Genomic DNA, 20787 nt, shown 5'->3' with positions numbered 1-20787 from the left:
TTTAAACAGTGATTTTAATAACACAAAAGGTTAAACAATAGTGGATTAGCATTAAATTTCTGTGCAACCTGATAATTCACGTAGATTTATCACTAAATTATTCTCTTAAAAAAAATCTCCTATGCCTGCATACCTGTTTCTGCAAAATGAACATAAACCAAAAATAAATATTTTACTACAAATGAATCTTTTGAATATTTAACCTAATTATGACTGCAAATTTCCTATTTAACTGTGAACAAAAAAACATGTACTGTGCCATACACAGTACTGCAATGCATAACAATACTAACCATTGCAAATTATGATTATTGAGTAAAATGTTATGGTAAATATACTGAAAATTAATTGGCGTATAAAGGTTACATACAAGTTTTCAAGCATTTCAGCTTCTCAAAAGCTTTTTGTTATGTCTCCTGTATCACACACTTTAAAAGTCTTAGAAATTGAGGAAAGAAATATCAATGGGAATTTGCAATTGTCCTCCTAACTGGAAAAATACCACTACTTCTATTAAAAGAGAGGGGTTTCTCAACATCCATTTGTGACCAACACAATCAAATCTTGACATGAGACAATTTTTGTAAATTACAAAAAATGAAAACTGGATTAAACACCAGCATCAAATAAGACAAGGGAAAACTAACTTTCAAAATACAGTACATGTAAAGTATTTACTGTACTTACTATTACTTAGTGGTGACCAAACATTAACAATTATTGTAATTTTCAAGAATACTTTTGCTACAGCAATGAAAATATTACAGGAGTACCTATACATATCAAAATAAAATATACTGTATTTATATACTACTGTATTATAAAATCATATACTATTAGTTATATACAAATAACCTATAGCCTCCAGATACACATATAAACCTGTGTACCTACGTAGTAGTACTGTACTGTCTTCACAAGAAAAATAAATTTTGCTGAACACTCAAGTTGAGTATACCTTAGTTTAACCAGACCACTGAGCTGATTAACAGCTCTCCTAGGGCTGGCCCAAAGGCAAAGAGGAAAACCATACTTACCAAGAAAAAGGTTGTGTGTTTTATAATACTTTCCTTTACTGCACTGATCATTATACACAACTTCAAGTACTAATTTCTTTTTGCACTGTTATTTTCTTAATAATCTAATGTTGCCAGTCTAGTTCCATACCTGTTACCTATACAATACATCTATCACATATACTATACTTGTCCTTGACTTGAAAAACATACCGGCTTCCTACAAATATGACAAGAGGCATAAACGAATAAAAATTTTAAAAACACTGGAAATACTGAAACCAAAATTCAGAGAATATACTGCTACAATGAACACAACTCAGAACCTGACTGAGGAACCCACCTCATACGGAATTATTTCCAGTACCAACAATGCCAGACAGAAATCCAATTCTGATACCTCAAATGCTCCCATATGCTTCATATGTGTATGAAGCTAATGCAGTACCAACATTTTTCAAACTCCAACCTAGCTATTTACAACCAATGAATACCTTCCATTCTACAATTTGACCCACATCAATTCAATACTATGTGAGTACATTCCCCCATGCTGTGTACTCGAACCCCTGCTTAAGGATACCTCCTAACATACATCTTGTACAATCCATTCACATGTTTCTGCAGCTACTCTTTGCATCTTGGCAGTATTGTTATCTACTGTTCAATATTTTAACAACAGTTAAAATATTGTGGTCCCTTCGCAACTAGCTGTCGAGTTCTTTAGCCTTGTTTTTCTCTAATTTTCATCCTAATTTTCACAGTTTCATCCCAAGTAAAGGTCTAAACCAGATTTTACTCTATTCTATACTGCATTCAGATGTGTTCCCTCAAAATGAAATCCTCAGTGTGCATGTATTGTGTACTATAATCCTTTTCCTGAATAAATAAAAGAACACTACCATTAAAGAACATTACATAAATGCCAGTGTGTACAATTTGATGACAAAACCACACTCAATTTGGGTTTTTGGAAACTGTTAACTACGTATTAGCTTTACAAGACTGTATTTCCATCATGACGATATGCAAATTCCTAGTGCAGTATAGGCAATAAGATATTCTGGTCAGAGTACAGCCTGTATAATACATCCTTACTTACAAAACACTTTTGCTGGATTTTAACAAATTTCAAACAAAAAACACAAACAGTTCAGCAAAGATTAAGAGTGAATACTGTCAGCAGCAAAACACCGACTGTAAATTTCTAAAATGAGCGTGCATAGACGGTTAAGGGTATAATGCTATAAGTATAGCTTCAATAATCTAAAAAGTTCCTGCTCTTGTACCTAAAAGGTAGCCATACTAAGTGTGCTACTTCATAACTCAAAACAGTATGAAGCAAGGCACAGCGTTCTGTGCCTATATTTGCAAAGGAAAACATTTTGTTACAAAAGCCTCAAATTAATATAAAATGACACTTTAAACCTTCTACAGCTTCACAGAACTAAATTATTCATAACCTTTTTGCCAAAAAATAAATAAAAGAAACATCACTGGGGCTAAATATTAACATTTGCACTGCCAAATATTATTCAGCTAATTAAAATCAATCAGAATTTAACTTCATATTTTTTAATATGTCACCACCTAAAAGAACTAATATGAATTTATACGCATATATATTTACAAAAAGTATAAGAATATCATCACTATACAAAATATACTGTGTTGTAAACATATTTTGGAAGTTGTAGCTCACTGTTCACAATCTTAAAATCACATCATCTCACTGGTGTAAAAATATATGCCTTCTAAATTAAGGACACTACCTAATACCCTTACCTATATATTATAAAATATAGTACTGTACCTCCTTACAGTTATAATACATACAAATATAAACATGGAGGAGTTAAATTTAGGAAACATGACATGGCTACAGACATAGAATGAAAAGTAACCTACCTTACTCAAAGAAAAATGTTAAAAAAATTTACAACTTCTTTAAATTAAATAAATACAGAACAGTAATGAACTCCATTAATATACAGATAATAAACTACTGTAGTGGCTATTAACAAGGGTCATTCAATCTGCCTATTCTAAAAACTTATGCAGAGGAATTCCATCTTTTCCACATACTACATTATGTAGTGTAAAAATATTAATCACAAGTTTACAAAAAGTAAATAAAATGTTAACCTTCCTTAAAAGAGCAGTGTAAAACATTTTCACAATGAAAATGCAAAAAAAACCTATGTGATATAAAAAGGAAATTTATGTTTACAAGTACAGTACAGTGCAAAAATAACACTCATTTGTAAGCTGAAGACTAAATATAAATAGTAAAACCACCACCACAAAGGTTATAAATTACACATGTTATCTGTCTCTTTCAAGTTAAATTCTAAAGATTCATTACTGCCTGAGGACTATTTCGGTCATTTTTCCTAGTCCTAATATACTGCACCAACAATTACAGTAGGGTGTGTAATACTAAAAGATACAAGTCTCAATACAACCAACTGTATCACTGACAGAAAAGTAAGCAAACCTGATCCTATTGAATAAAAAAATTCATGAGTTTGGGCAAAATTGACCTTTTTGTTAACTAAATTGTGATTTTATGACTAATAAGGATTTGAAATAAGAAGGCACTGCATTCAAAAAATGAAATGAGCGAAGTTACAGACAGACAGCATTTCAACCTTAAATAACCTATCCTACTCCATCCAACATACAAAAAATATAAATAATCCTCTATGTTAATACAGCTACATAATTATAAAATAAATGTGGAATAAGTTAACTATATAAATAAAGAAAATACTCTTATTCTGTATATATATAAACAAATAAATTAGGAGTAACTAAAGACACTAACCTTATCTTATAACCCATGTACCCTTTCCAGTTTAAATACATTTGTATATTTTTTACTTTATCAAAATCCAAGAAAAACAATTAAACACTGTTGTGTTAAGTTTCACCTTTTTTTTTTAAACAAAATTTTAGTTATTTTGACTAATGAATTTTTGCTGAAATTTATGATTAAAAAACGCAATTTACATGGACTGAATATCTGAAAAACCTCATCACGTGCAAACACTAATACTGTACCCACTAAGAAAATTAGCCTACTACAGTACAACTAAAAGATATCTGCAAAATAGTTAGGTCTACTTTCACTGCAACTCAGTAACAGAAGTTTTACTCTATTCATTAATCAAACTCTTCTCAACACAACTACAATCAGTATGCTGAAACTAAAACTAGGCAAAATAAAATTAATGCTTTGCCTGATTCACCCGAAAACAAGACTGCCCTGGAAAATTAAGTATACCATACCTAAAGAAAAGCATAAACTTTTTACATTACAAGCTTTTAGGGAGTAACAGCTGTTGGCTCGGGCATCCAGGCATGGGCTGGACCAGAAGATGTTGCAGCGGTTTCCGTAGGTGAACTTTGGCTTGAATTATTTACATGAATCCGGCGGATGTGTTTCTCTAAATGGACATTTTGAGAGGCAGCATAGTTACAATGGGGGCAACGAAACGGCCTCTCGCCAGTGTGGGTTATGAGATGACGGCGCAAGTTGTAAGGTTGGCCAAACTGTTTTCCACATACTGGACAAACAAAGGCCATTTTCTCACCAGTCGCCATTGCCAACAGGTCAGGTGTGCAAGCTGTAAAGGGGGAGAAAGTGCCACCAAATGGAACCTGAACCATGGGAGGCATAGCTGCCGTCTTGGGTGCCGTGTTGGTGGAGATGCAGGAAGATGCTATGCTTGTGGGTGTGCTTGCAGCCACAGGCTGGCGTAATTCCACCACGGGAATGAGAGCAGCTGCGCGAACGTTCTCCCAACTCTACAAAAAAATATAATAAAGTCCTGTGTCAGTCATATCATCAAGTCAAATGAATAAGTAATTAAAAGTTTGAGAATAAACTGTAAATGTCATGGTCTGTCTAAATTGTTTATAAATTCCTTTTCTGATATATCTTATTAACAAGGACATCATGGTCACGCTCTTAATAGGAAAAAATTCTTCAAAAATTTCTGTGATTACTAGAAATTAAATCAAGTATTTGTGTTGTGATGCACAAAGTTACAAATAGCCAATTCACTTAAATTTTGTTTAATACCCGTCTAAATGAGGCCTCATAAAAATAAAATGAACGAGTTCATGCAAAACTGCTTTGAAAATAAGCTACAATTTTACAGGGGATGTTTCAAGTTATACAAGGGATGTTGCAATTGTGCACACCAGATATAACAACACTTCTCCACTTTTTTATATTAACTACTGTGCAAAGGAATTTTCTTCTAGTGTACACTATGCATACTACTTTGTTTCTCCATTATTAATTTTTCAGTCTGTGCATTTCATTCACTATACATAAACTGCATATTCTTTGAAAGTAGCAGATGATAAAAACATCTGGGTACTGTATAAATCAGTCAGACAGTGAGAGTGAAAGAAACCACTCTGTCGTAAGTCAAACTTCAGTCAAGAAAGAGTCTACCTGTAAAATAGTCCTTTGATGCACTTTATCCATCTCACCATACCACCAAAGAAACTTGAAAGATGAAAACAAAGGTGAACCTAATAAACTATGTCATATAAATTAACTAAACATCTACAGTTCAACTTTGTGAAGATTAAAAACTTTACATCTTTTCCCAATAACATTTGCTTTCATAAGTTTTTTTTTATTTTGTGTGTGTGTGTGTGTGTGTGTTTATAGGCGATCACATTGCAAGTACAGTATTTAGTGAATTCTTTTCAATAAGAAGGCTTCAATGAGTGAGTATCCAGTTGCGCTTAATGAGTAACTTCACAGCTAATTCTTATATTCTTTCCATGTTATGGATGACTCTGTTTCCAGTAGTTGTTCCAAGTAGGCCTGATTTACATTTCCTATTATATTCTCTGTTAATTCTGGCATGTGGACATTTAAAATACTTTGTGTTGACAAATAAAATAGAGTATCTGTACTTTCAGACTGCTTATTTCCTTCACATCAAACCCCATAGGCTTGAACAAGTCCAGTCCAATTTTCATGAATAAAATTTGAATTTCTGCTGAAAAATATTAGGGTGAAAATAATTTTCTAAATTTTTATTTTTAAACCCAGTCCACTTTTCTGCATGACTAATACACAATGTTTTTTCATAAATAAAATTTGAATTTCTGCTAAAGAATTTTAAGGTAATAAATAATTTTCTCACAGAGATCAACAAGGAACAATCATGCAACTACGTAATCATGGAATATGCAAATATGTGACACCAAACTATCTTTGATTTTTTTTTTTTAATTTGGCTATATAATTTTATAACATGATGAACTGCATCATGGAAATAAAAAAAAATATATATAAAATAAACTTGGTATGTTATCTAGATTGCAAAGCTTTAGGGTACCAAGACCCCCTTCAAAAAATTTTTTTAATAAAATAATCTCAATATGTGAATTTTCTCAGTTTTCACCATTACAATTACTCAATGATCCTTCAGCCATGCTCTGCACCATCAAGTCGTCACCCCTCCCCTCCCCAAGCTACCCACTGCCCTGAGATTTCAAAAACTCGCAATTAAAATCATAGCATTTCAGCCCATCAAACGACTCAAACCTCTTAACTAGGGGACTAGGAGAATGAAAAGAAACACGAAGTGTGATCAAAATCGAACATATTTTAATGACCATTACAAACAAAGCAGGTTCATAATAGTATAAATCTCTCTTGTATATCCAATATCTCTCCCTGTTCCTAGATTCAAAGTTAAACAACAAATTGTCAACATCTTTCTTCCTATGCTATGTAACTGGACAAATCATCTTTTACAATGATAACACTTTACACATATATAAATTTCTGCTTAATCTGTGTCATTTCCTACATAACCCACAGAAAGAATCACATAAGTTACAAACCAATAAATACATATAAGAAAGTTAGTTGAAGAGCCCATGACACGTAAATCATTCCCACTGAATTTGTTGGACAGATGAAACGAATAGTCATACACATCTCATGTGTATATATGCATGTAATTACAATACACAAATGCACTATACAATATATATATATATATATATATATATATATATATATATATATATATATAGGTAGATAGATAGACAGATAGATAGATAGATAGATAAATGCATTTATGTATGTATGTACACAAATATAAATACATAAGACTAAATGGACAGTTGTCACTTCAGTACCACAGCTGGATAAGATTATCATTAACATCACACTAGTACAGCATGATGTTAAAAAAAAAAAACCATGAAGTGGTAGTAAAAAAAAAAATCATATTAAATACCTGTACTGTAAACTGTCTTAATGTTATCCTTAGCCACTAAAGTGCGGTAAACAACGGTTTAAGTGATGAGAATAAATTTGTTAAATACTTCCAATTAAAGCATCATCCCAGAACAGAACTGTTCCCCAGAAAGCAATTCCCTAAAAACGGAAGAACGCTCTCAGTAGTCTCCCAAAATAGAGCAGTCCTCCTCTTATCAATTCCCACGAGACAGGATAGTTCTCCCAACGCCAATTCCCATGAACCCACCCACCCACCCACTTCCTTCAATGACGATGTCAGTGAAGGTTTGGTTATGCTATCCCTGTAAGGTAGCGTATGCTGGCCTCTAAACACGATGTACCCGATAATGATAAAGCGTTATTAATACGCAAAAGACGCAGTGATCTTGCACACGCCGCCTACGAATTAAAAGATAAAACGTCCCCTGAAAAACGCCCTGATCTCAACTTGTACTACTCAATATTTTTGAGAATGGAAAAGAAATTAAACGAAAGGGTTACACCATGGTTAAAATTCCCTCCCGTGTACTTCAGAAACTTACGAACGAAAGGTGGATAATATACGATGGTAATACTGCACGTACACCCCAAAACATCGATAAACTTACAAGAATTACGCCCATTATTTAAATAACCTTTACGAAGGCACGATTGTAATCACCGTTTTCTTTTAAACGAAGTGCATCACCGCAGACCCCCCACGGACAGAGTGACTTACTAATACGTTCGAGAACCATCTCGGATACGATTCTCGACCAACGGTTTTGAATAATCCTTAATGTAATTATAGACTCTAAAGTTACGTGGCATAAAATTTTAAAATTAGGGTAACTAATCAAGAAAGTGGTGTCAGAAATTGGTTCAAGTGGATTTCGCCGAAGATGCACAATGATGACATGAGTTGCGAACTACATTTCGACACAATAAATAAAAATGGTTTTTAATAAACTTTCATCAACTCTAAAGAAGTCAGTACTATTATACGGACCAGCGAAACAAAGTTCAAATGAAACTGAAACACAAGAAACTTCATAGATTTTAACCACTATTACAATCACTATTAGGTATGGTATATTCTCCGACCGCTGAAGAGTGGTTCTCTTCATTAAAAAAAAATAATAATACTAACCAAAAGAAACACTATACAACCACAAGAATGTTTATGGGGGAAAAAGCAATTAACTTCATATTCACAATAAGCTTATAATTACGATACCAGAAAACTTCATTTGCTATAGTTGGAGAGATAAATACCTACTTAATGCAACAGTAAGTTTACTGCCTCTCTTACAAAGAGTATACTGTGCAACACTAAGAATATGGAGAAAAATATAAACATCATATTTAAGTTCTTATAAATACTTGCTATTAACATCTGTAGTGCAATAACTTTGGAAATGATGAGACCTATGCGGTTTCCCAAGTTGGTCTCTAGCTCACAAAGTCTTGGAATAAAGCGACAATACACTGAATTTGAACGGCTGCTTGTGATTATTTATATATATATTTTTTCAAGGCCATAATGCGGAATGTCTCGCAAAGATGGAGGTTTCATTTTTCGCGTCAACGGCGAGTTCATCAGTCTTCCACGTTATGGAAGGTTTCATTGCCACTGACGTCATATTCGTTTCCTGCTGCGGAAGGTTGCCGAGACTTTCTGGTTATTGAAGGTAGAATTTTCGATCTTAACCTGGCATGAGAGATCAATGAAAGGTTTCATCATCCTTGTACGACAAACCTTATTGGTTTAAAATGTTTCCACATTTCGTATCAATAATGTTTATCAAGTTTATCGACTTTCCATATCAAAGGTTTATCAGCCTTTCATAACAAAAGAGGTTTATAAGCATATAATGCCCAGAGGCTTATCAACCTTTCACGCAAAGATAGGCTTATCAACCTTTCACACAAAGATAGGCTTATCAACCTTTCACGCAGAGATAGACTTATCAACCTTTCACGCAAAGATAGGCTTATCAACCTTTCACGCAAAGATAGGCTTATCAACCTTTCACGCAAAGATAGGCTTATCAACCTTTCACGCAAAGACAGGCTTATCAACCTTTCACGCAAAGACAGGCTTATCAACCTTTCACGCAGAGACAGGCTTATCAACCTTTCACGCAAAGACACGCTCATCAACCTTTCAGGCAAAGACAGGCTTATGAACCTTTCACGCAGATAGGCTTATTTAACCTTGCATGCCAAAAGAGCCTTTCGTGCTTTTCAACCCTTTCATACCAAACTCATCAACCTTGCATGCCAAGAGAGGTTTATCAACCTTTTCACTCCAAGTGGCTTACCAGTCTGTCACATTAAGAGAGGCTTACTAACCTTTTATGCCAAGACATAAACTTTTCATGCCAGGGGTTTACCAACCTTTCACATCAAATGTTTATCAACCTTTTATGCCAAAACAGGTTCATCAGCCTTCAATCACGTCGGGGCTGGGTTTTAAACCTTCCCACCAATAGAGGTTAACGAAAATTTCACAACAATGTTATAAACCTTCCACATCAAGGAAGAATGGATACTCTTCCCAATAAAATGGTTCATCAGCATTCCGCATGGAAGAGGGGAGGGGGGGATACCGAAAGTTCATACAACTTCCGTTTATCAAACACCTGGGTTTTTTTTATTACCCATTATAAATAATGAACACACAAAGACACTAAGATGCCTGAAGATAGTGATTCGAAATTGTTCTTCCAGTATGATTCCGACTTGTGTACCAGTACTTGGGTAACACTCCGGACTATAACCACGAGTTATACATATGTTCAAGCACTTTCCCTAGAGGTGAACCTCCACATTTCACGTATATTCAGGTACTCATTTTTGCATAAGCACTTCAGCAGCAACCCTTTGCTTAGGTTTGCAATCATCTCGGGAGGGGGAAATATTCTTCAATGGTCTGCACAAGAACAAAAATGTTATATTGATCTGGATATGTAATATCATGCAACGGCGCTGACACTGCAAATAACGCGGCCCTCCTCTTAATACTAAGTCCCTTATAGGACAAGCTGGTCGAGGGGCGTAGGAGGCAGGTAAATAACAGGGACGTTTCAACCGCGTCAATACAAACTGACAACATCCATTAGAGATAAGAGAATGTTTGTATTTCGCGTACGATGGTCAGAGACGGAAATCGTCAAATCATCGACGGCTACAACATACGGTACGTCCGTGGAATGGATCAAGCGACCACGCAATTACTTTTCTCTAAATGGAAAATAAACGCACGCCGCTTCCAATCGCCATCAAAATGTTCAAAAGACTCGTCAAAGTGATCCGTACAATCTATCAAACAGGACAGCGTCCATAACAGCGGCCATCGATCTTCGGCAAAGCGCGTGATAGCTAATCTAATCTCGAAATCCCCGATTCTCCGATGACGAGACGAGCTCACCAATTCACTGCGAAGTACAGAGAGATAACAAGTGTCACACTTCGATTTCCCATGACTAAGACACAACATACGGCCTTACAAATCTATGATGGTAATGTTGAAAGCTAAAAGCTTCGGAGAAAGTGATCCACGCATCACAGAAGACAGGAGTTTGCTGAGAAGAGGCAAAATTTTAAAAGTGGGACGGGTTACCCAGCGGATAACAAACAGGGTTGAAGGCACTTGCTTCAAATATACATTTTCACAAACAAGAACGTGTCAATAAGCGCACACACTACGGAAAACATGCTGCTGAGGAGCGACCAGTGGAAAAGAATGTATTACAACATACACCTCTGATGAAGCAGGAAGACAAAACACTAGAACTCAGATACTGGAAATGTTAAGAAGATTTTTCACGGCATTCTGTTATCTTAAACTGAGTAAACAATCTGGAAATAGCCTCCGACTTATCAAATATTCAATGTTTACAAAGCGCATCGGCAAAGATCAGTTTTGTCATAATCACTTGAAAACATTTTCATGCGCTTGTCTTGTTCAGATCACGTACATGCGTACTGAAAGATAAAATATATATATATATATATATATATATATATATATATATATATATATATATATATATATATATATATATAGCAAAACGAAAATTAACAACAGACTGAATGTCGTGTGAAACCAGATACGGGGAAAGCAGAGAGAGAGAGAGAGAGAGAGAGAGAGAGAGAGAGAGAGAGAGAGAGAGAGAGAGAGAGAGAGAGAGAGAGAGAGATTCTAGTCGCTACATCTGAGACATACCTAATACAGTTTCTTAGCCGCCATAGGCAGGGAAACTTTCTAAATACAATTCACAAAAAACAGGCCTCGCCATTGTATGCCATAAAACGAAAATAAAACTTATATATAAAGTCACACAAATTCCTTGTCTATATCAGGTTTTATTTATTTATAGGAGTGACCCTATTTGACCCTTCTTTTGTTGACGATTGATAGTATCTCTAGTTGGAAACAAGACTGTGTATAGTATGCTAGATTATAAAAGTAGTTTCCTTGCAACTCCTTGCAACCCAGTCAAGATAAAACGAATACAACAATAAATATGCCTACAATAACTATTAACGTTTTAATAACTAATAATGTTTTAATAACTCAAGTTATCAAAACAATTTATTACAGTTATCAGTAATGAAATTTTGCCAAGAGCTAAACGGTGAGCTTATTGAGGAAAGGGGAAGTATCGATTCTGGGAGCCCCAGTAAGTGAGTGTGTGTGTGTGTGAGTGTGTGTGTGTGTGAGTCTGTGCGTGTGTGAGTGCGTGTGAGTGAGTGTGTGCGTTCGTTAAACCACGCTTGCGTGCAGCTGCTACATATGTGCGTGCGCCAAAAAATACACGCGACGTTCGACTTCTGCGGCCCCGACTTCCACACAGTTGCGCCTGAATGTGTGTGTGTGTGCGTGTGTGTGAGTGTGTGTGTGCGTGTGTGTGCATGCCTGTCGTTCGTACGTGACGGTGGCCGCTTTTCACCGCTGTTCGTTTCCATTCTTTCTTCCTACAGCTCCGGCGTCCCCCCAAACATTCCGAACAAACAACTTAAAAAAAAAAACGAAAAAAAAAATAAAAAAAAAGCTTCAAGAGCCAACCGTGACCCGACGATGGAGATCCTCAATGATTTTTTTTACAAGAAAAAAGTATATATATATAAACTGTATATATATAGGATCACTAGCCTTCTCGAAGCTTTTGAGAGAGAGAGAGAGAGAGAGAGAGAGAGAGAGAGAGAGAGTGCAGCAACTAACGTAGGCGAAGCGGAGAGCGAACTAGTATATATATGCCGTGCCACGCACACAGACAAGAGGTGTGTGGGGTGGGGGCGGGTATGGTAGCGTAGGGAGGTGCGGGGAGGTCGTCCTCTGACTTTGCGTGTGTTTAACTTTGCGTGCGAGAAAGAGCGAGCGAATGCGTGGCAACAATCCTCCTCCTTCCACATGACGCTGTCCGATTCCCTGCCTTTTGGCTTCGTTTCCGAAACAGGCTGGTGCAGCACACAGCCCTCTACGTCAGAACCGAAAATGAATCATCGAACTACATTAACTGCATAGTTATCTACCAAATAAAACCTAGTTTCCGTCCTGACCATCGTTTGTTATCAACGTCTAAACTTCGTCAGGAGCGACCTCGACTTCGTCAGGAGCGATCCCGACTTCGTCAGGAGCGACCTCGACTTCGTCAGGAGCGACCTCAACTTCGTCAGGAGTGATCATCTCATGTAGTCTGAGGAGGGGTCGCCGCGCCTGCTCCTGACGCTGCCGAGGTATGTCAGCACCGTTGCATGATACATCAGGAGCTATTCGGCCCAAGTGGCGTACAGGAGGCGGTGTCTGCGGGCCACGTGCGACTTGAGGTGGGAGCGTTCGGAGGCGGCGTAGGGGCAGAAGGGACAAGGGAAGGGCCTTTCGCCCGTGTGCGTCCGGATGTGCCTCTGCAGGTTGTAGGGCTGGTCGAATCCCTTGCCACAGACGGGGCAGTGCCGCCGGTAGCCGTCCAACAGCGCCTGAAAACAGAACGGAAACTCTCAGCCCACCTGGTCCCCAATTTTTTTTTTTTTTTTTGTATCAAAATAACAACACAACAAAGCCCACCGGGTGCTTTTTTTTTTTTTTTTTTTTTTTTTTTTTGTAAACGTCAAAATTCTTTGGTGATTTTGGCCTCAAATCAACTCCGTAACTAATGGCAATCTGGTCCCATAATCTTTTTTTTTTTTTAATAACAAAACACAGCACAATCCCATCAGTCCCACATATACTTTAAATCGTAAAAATCTGTCATATTTTCATCTGCACTCAAAATAAACAGCTCCAAAACAAAAACCAACTTGGCCCCATAATACGCATAATACGAGTCGTAAAAAAAAAAAAAAAAAAAAAAAAAATCCATCCGATTTCCATTAAAATCCATACCTGTTCCACACTTTTTTGTTTTATCAAGATATTTTGTTTGTCAGCTTTAAGGGACTTCAACGAATAACGAGTACTGAAATTGCCATCACCGACAATGTCTGTTTCAGTATAGCATTACTTCGCCTTTCTAACACAAAATGTGCTACAAATTAAAGTTAAGAGCAATCACAACAATCTCGTCTGTTCGGCATTCGGCTTCACGTTTAGAGAGAGAGAGAGAGAGAGAGAGAGAGAGAGAGAGAGAGAGAGAGAGAGAGAGAGAGAGAGAGAGAGAGAAATGCAGTATCAGGTGTTCTTTAATGCACTTCGATCAGTCTTAACCACTTATGCCTGGCGTATTTTCATCACTCCCTTCCCTCTCTATAATTCTACATTCAACCCACAACAGTCGACATTCAGGTACGCACTTTCCTGCGTCAGTCAAAAGAGGAACGCTTGGTTTAAGTAAATCTGCCTCATGAGAGAGAGAGAGAGAGAGAGAGAGAGAGAGAGAGAGAGAGAGAGAGAGAGAGAGAGAGAGAGAGAAAATGCACGAAGTAAATTCTTTCAAAGAACTTTCATAACTGAAAGATCAAGCCTCTCATTGCCAACAGTCCAAAAGAAATCATGAGCGAAAGAAAAAGAGAGAGAGAGAGAGAGAGAGAGAGAGAGAGAGAGAGAGAGAGAAACTCCGCTTCAGAGACCTTAACGCAACAAGTCGATCTTGTCTTTGCGGGACGCGGACAGGGCATGGCTTCCAAAGAAAGGACTGTGTCGCTTCAGCCCCAAAACAAAAAAAAAAATTATAAAAAAGGAAGAAAAAAAGGCATAATGTGGTTTACCTCATGTCGGTGGAGAATTACCAGATAATGAAAGGAAAATCTGCACTTTTAAATCTGCTTCGTTGTTGTACCCAATGCATCGGTGCAAGCGTACGATACGGTTAATATTGAGATTCGTACAATACAATTAATCATTCTGGTAAAGAATAATATATATATATATATATATATATATATATATATATATATATATATATATATATATATATATATATATATATATATATATATATATATGCATGTAACTGTACTTAAAGCTAAAGAATGAAAAATAAAAGGAATCATTTCGCCATCACGCAATTTTCTCAGTCTCTCAATATACAATTTGGTTCACATAATGCAACATATTTTAAAATAAAACTGTACTTCAAAATAAAATGACGCCTTACAGTGTAAATCCCGTTTTATTTTTTTTAAATCGATTATAGTTCCTTCCTTCAATTTCCCCTTAGATTTTGGACAGTTTTGAGAGAGAGAGAGAGAGAGAGAGAGAGAGAGAGAGAGAGAGAGAGAGAGAGAGAGAGAGAGAGAGAGAGAGAGAGAGAGAGAGAATTACACCATCGTCTTTTCACACTGAAACTCGACAGCTGAGAAATTTAGCCTTCAGAAACAAAAACACTAATTTTCCTTCATTTAAAAACTTAAGAGTTATATAAACAAAAACACTAATTTTCCTTCATTTAAAAGCTTAAGAATTATATATCTTCAGGATTGAGAACTTTTGAACTTTTTTATCAACTGAGATGAGAACTTTCAGTTGTTTTTCAACTTCAGCGAAGAAAATAATTCTATTCAATCCTCCAAATGATCACCGTTAAATCTTCAACAAAGAGAATTTTTTTTCGTCTTCAGAGATAAGAACTTCATTTTTCTCCAGAAATGAGAACCTCATTTTTTGTTTAAGATATGAGAAGTTTTTCTACAGAAATGAAAACTACTATTTTTTTTACTTAAAAACAACTTGAGCTTTTCCCATCAATAATGGCAGAGAATGAGATTTACTTACAGAACGGTTCCATCCCTCCGGGGATGGGAAGAGAGAGAGAGAGAGAGAGAGAGAGAGAGAGAGAGAGAGAGAGAGAGAGAGAGAGAGAGAGAGAGAGAGAGAGACTTCAACGCAACAAGTTTCAAAATACTCCACAATTAAAACCAAAATCGGACAAAAGTACCCAGTAGAGGGTTGTGAACCCTTTGGGATAGGAAATACCTTTAAATGGCAGATGGGGCCGACACCAACCACATACACAAGGTCAGTCCTTTTACTGGACACTCAATTTTGTCGGCTAAGGTGGAAAAGGGCTATGTCTAACATCTTAATCACCATAGATGCAGACATATATACCCACGCACACACATACACACATGCATAAACATGTGAATGTGAGCGTGTTTGGATGCACACGAGTACATTACCTTCTACAGATGCAAAGCCATAACAACAGCTAAAAAGTTATAAAAGCTAAATTATAAAAGCTAGCAACTATAAATATAAATAAATGTACCCGGTTACGATTAACAATCGGGGAACAGAGAGCGATCTAACGAAAATCCTAAGCTATCAAAATATACAAACGAATGACTCGAGTTACCAATTCCCCCCCCAAATTTTTTTTTTTTTTTTTGCGCTGAATTGCAGCCGGACCACACTTACAAACAAATAATAAAATACAATAGACAATAAAAAATAAAACAGGACGGAGCTTATTACAAAGCACTAAACTGATGAATATAAAAATAACACGGATTCTGGCGATATCATGACTGCTCGATTTACGATTACTGAAACTGGCGTCGCAACATCTAGGTCACTGACGCCGTAATGAAATTAAATCGGAAACTTAAACAAAAAATTTCAAAGGAGTTTCATGGAAGAAATATAATGACAGGTATGGTTTCAGTCAGAGAGAGAGAGAGAGAGAGAGAGAGAGAGAGAGAGAGAGAGAGAGAGAGAGAGAGAGAGAGAGAGAGAGAGAGAGTGGGTCCCGTTAAAAACTGGTTGCTATTTTATTCACAGCTCGCACTCTGTCATGACTAATATAATGACAGGTATGGTTTCTGTGTGAGAGAGAGAGAGAGAGAGAGAGAGAGAGAGAGAGAGAGAGAGAGAGAGAGAGAGAGAGAATTACACCATCGTCTTTTCACACTGAAACTCGACAGCTGAGAAATTTAGCCTTCAGAAACAAAAACACTAATTTTCCTTCATTTAAAAACTTAAGAGTTATATAAACAAAAACACTAATTTTCCTTCATTTAAAAGCTTAAGAATTATATATCTTCAGGATTGAGAACTTTTGAACTTTTTTATCAACCGAGATGAGAACTTTCAGTTTTTTTTTTTTTTTTAACTTCAGCGAAGAAAATAATTCTATTCAATCCTCCAAATGATCACCGTTAAATCTTCAACAAAGAGAATTTTTTTTCGTCTTCAGAGATAAGAACTTCATTTTTCTCCAGAAATGAGAACCTCATTTTTTTTAAGATATGAGAAGTTTTTCTACAGAAATGAAAACTGCTATTGTTTTTACTTAAAAACAACTTGAGCTTTTCCCATCAATAATGGCAGAGAATGAGATTTACTTACAGAACGGTTCCATCCCTCCGGGGATGGGAAGAGAGAGAGAGAGAGAGAGAGAGAGAGAGACTTCAACGCAACAAGTTTCAAAATACTCCACAATTAAAACCAAAATCGGACAAAAGTACCCAGTAGAGGGTTGTGAACCCTTTGGGATAGGAAATACCTTTAAATGGCAGATGGGGCCGACACCAACCACATACACAAGGTCAGTCCTTTTACTGGACACTCAATTTTGTCGGCTAAGGTGGAAAAGGGCTATGTCTAACATCTTAATCACCATAGATGCAGACATATATACCCACGCACACACATACACACATGCATAAACATGTGAATGTGAGCGTGTTTGGATGCACACGAGTACATTACCTTCTACAGATGCAAAACCATAACAACAACTAAAAAATTATAAAAGCTAAATGATAAAAGCTAGCAACTATAAATATAAATAAATGTACCCGGTTACGATTAACAATCGGGGAACAGAGAGCGATCTAACGAAAATCCTAAGCTATCAAAATATACAAACGAATGACTCGAGTTACCAATTCCCCCCCAATTTTTTTTTTTTTTTTTGCGCTGAATTGCAGCCGGACCACACTTACAAACAAATAATAAAATACAATAGACAATAAAAAATAAAACAGGACGGAGCTTATTACAAAGCACTAAACGGATGAATATAAAAATAACACGGATTCTGGCGATATCATGACTGATCGATTTACGATTACTGAAACTGGCGTCGCAACATCTAGGTCACTGACGCCGTAATGAAATTAAATGGGAAACTTAAACAAAAAATTTCAAAGGAGTTTCATGGAAGAAATATAATGACAGGTATGGTTTCAGTCAGAGAGAGAGAGAGAGAGAGAGAGAGAGAGAGAGAGAGAGAGAGAGAGAGAGAGAGAGAGAGAGAGAGAGAGTGGGTTCCGTTAAAAACTGGTTGCTATTTTATTCACAGCTCGCACTCTGTCATGACTAATATAATGACAGGTATGGTTTCTGTGAGAGAGAGAGAGAGAGAGAGAGAGAGAGAGAGAGAGAGAGAGAGAGAGAGAGAGAGAGAGAGAGAGAGAGAGAGAGAGAGAGAGAGAGATTAGAAACCTCACAGTCTCAGAGAGACCTATTACAAAGTGGAAATCAAATATGAAACTAAAAAAAAAAATTAAAATGAGTTCATATAAGAATAATACTGACAGGTATGGTTCCTATCAGAGAGAGAGAGAGAGAGAGAGAGAGAGAGAGAGAGAGAGAGAGAGAGAGAGAGAGAGAGAGAGATTAGGACCCCCCCACCCCAAAAGTCTCAGAGGGTCCTGTTATAAATCGGTCGTCATTCTTTTCACACCTAGCTCTCTCTGTCATGACTAAATCGACCCAACCCTTTTCAATCACGACCGAAAAGACTAGACGAGTCTTTAACAATCACCCACATCTCAAATTACACCCCCACGTTCCGTTCCATTCCGTTGATTATCAAGAACTCTGATCACAATCTAATTACAAGTATTAAGAGGTATCGCATGCTTACTAATTAATTCGATTTTCATTGACATGGTTACGAGAGAATATTAACCTTTCGCAAAAATATACCGGAGATTCTCAGTGTATCTTTCATTGTGAAGTGGTATGTTATGGTTCCTGTCGGCACTAATCTTGAGAGAGAGAGAGAGAGAGAGAGAGAGAGAGAGAGAGAGAGAGAGAGAGAGAGAGAGAGAGAGAGAGAATGAAATAATTCATGTATATTTTAAGTTGACAAAACTGGCACTAGTTGGACTTGAAAGGAAAATCCATAGTGTGATGTATGTATGTATATATATATATATATATATATATATATATATATATATATATATATATATATATATATCGTGTGATATATGTATGTATACATACAGTATCCATTGCTTCAGAAAACACAAATTTAGTCCACTGAAGATGGAGGCAGACAAGCCTCTGAAAGAATGGAAATAAATAACCTCCTTTCCTGAAGCTTCTGAATTATTGAGGTCCTCTATGGCATCCGCACGTTCCCCCAAGACAGAATACATTCCGCCCACCAAGGCATTATGCGGTGAAAAGAAAATAAAGTGACTTGACCACACTGCTTCGCCCCCGTGCCGGGATGATGGTGTAGATATATATATATATATATATATATATATATATATATATATATATATATATATATATATATATTATATATATATATATATGTGTGTGTGTGTGTGTGTGTGTATATATATAGTGTGCCTTCCCTTCTCAAAGAGTGGGGACACCAAAAGGTGTCTCACTCATACGTGCGCACATGATTCATATACGAATACCAATGAAATGTGTAAACACCGCGGTGTCTACCTTGAACGTTTGTTTGTATGTATATATGCATCTGCTCTCACCAAAAAAAATAAATAAATAAAAACCTGTTCTACGTAAGTAGAGGCGAAGGAGAGAGAGAGAGAGAGAGAGAGAGAGAGGAGAGCAATGCTTCACTCATTTGCTCATTCTTAACATGCAGGTTAACGGAGCGGAAGGAAGAGTAGGAGGGAGAGGGTGGGTTGATAAGCGAGGGAGGAAGGGGGAGGAAGGCGATAGAGGGAGAGGGAGTGAGAGAGGGAGAGGGAGGGAGAGAGGGAGAGAGAGCGGGAGAGAGAGAGAGAGAGAGGAGGAGACGACAGCTGCAACTCCCAGCCAACCAACAGCAATGACTATCTGGGGGTGTCCTCAGCTCCGGCTTTCCAACCATCCACGATCCAGGTTACGAGAGAGAGAGAGAGAGAGAGAGAGAGAGAGAGAGAGAGAGAGAGAGAGAGAGAGAGAGAGCTCCCTTCTAATTTGTTTATTAACATGCAATACAAGATACATGATTTCGAAGATATATAACTAAATATAATCTGGAAAGTTGTAAAAAAAACCTCCTTGAGACTATCAATCAATGCACAGAGACAAAATCTCACAAAACAGATTTCTATCACAGAAAAATAAGATAACGCTCAATGGTCATTTCCTCATCAACAACAATGACAAGCGCTTTAACTATAAGTTAAATCACTATCTTCCAAACACGTAATAATGTTAATACCCGAGAAGTACCAAAGTGCGTGCAAGATAAAAGGGAATGTCGCATTACTTGTGGGTGGCATCAACACACTGCTGGTAAGCCTTGTTTGATGTATGAAGCAATCAGTTTCGTGAATGATTCATCTTCGTACTAGTCAAATAACAGGATTCCATTTACAATACGACAGAAGTTACCCTGTCTAAAAATATGTATATTATTCATATGCAAATCAATGGACGAAGTAAAAAGAGGATCATGACGTGAGCGAGTCTATGTCAAAGACTTAGCCAAGAAAACGTAACAAATTCTCAAGTAATTTGAATTATTTTTCGTAACATACGAAACTACGCTTTCATATATGGAGTAATCGCGCTTGGCGCGCTTCGGTTGTTACTGAATGGTCTCAAAAACAAAATCCTATCGTTAGGCCTATAGACACGTGTGATGATTTTTAACCAAGGTCGAATTACAGTAACTCATGCACTTCAGTACTACGTTATCGTTCTCCCGCTTGAATATATTATGTAACAGACACCTCATCTTTCCAAGCGAGATGAATAGACTCACGTATATCTTTAGGTGCTTGACCTAGTAACTAAATACTTGCGGCTACGACGAATTGTTTTACCGAGATAAAGACATTTGTCACTTCTATTCCATT

At 36.7% G+C, this 20787-nt stretch overlaps 1 protein-coding gene across 4 annotated transcripts in view; it reads right to left on the bottom strand.

Annotated features, from left to right (window-relative positions):
• Positions 1 to 20787, bottom strand: part of LOC136843759 (broad-complex core protein isoforms 1/2/3/4/5-like) — a 105963-nt gene that overhangs the window by 13483 nt on the left and 71693 nt on the right. The window contains exon 5 of one of the 4 annotated variants that reach the window (XR_010854809.1): positions 69 to 4826. The exons of the other annotated variants lie outside the window; for them this stretch is intronic. The gene's annotated coding sequence lies outside the window, so the exon portion shown is untranslated. The remainder of the gene's footprint in view (positions 1 to 68; positions 4827 to 20787) is intronic. 4 annotated transcript variants of the gene reach the window in all.

Source organism: Macrobrachium rosenbergii, chromosome 1 (genome assembly GCF_040412425.1).
Source record: "Macrobrachium rosenbergii isolate ZJJX-2024 chromosome 1, ASM4041242v1, whole genome shotgun sequence".
In the NCBI taxonomy this organism is placed as follows: domain Eukaryota; kingdom Metazoa; phylum Arthropoda; class Malacostraca; order Decapoda; family Palaemonidae; genus Macrobrachium; species Macrobrachium rosenbergii.
Note: the sequence above shows the minus strand (reverse complement) of the source record. Positions and strands in the feature narration are given on the sequence as shown.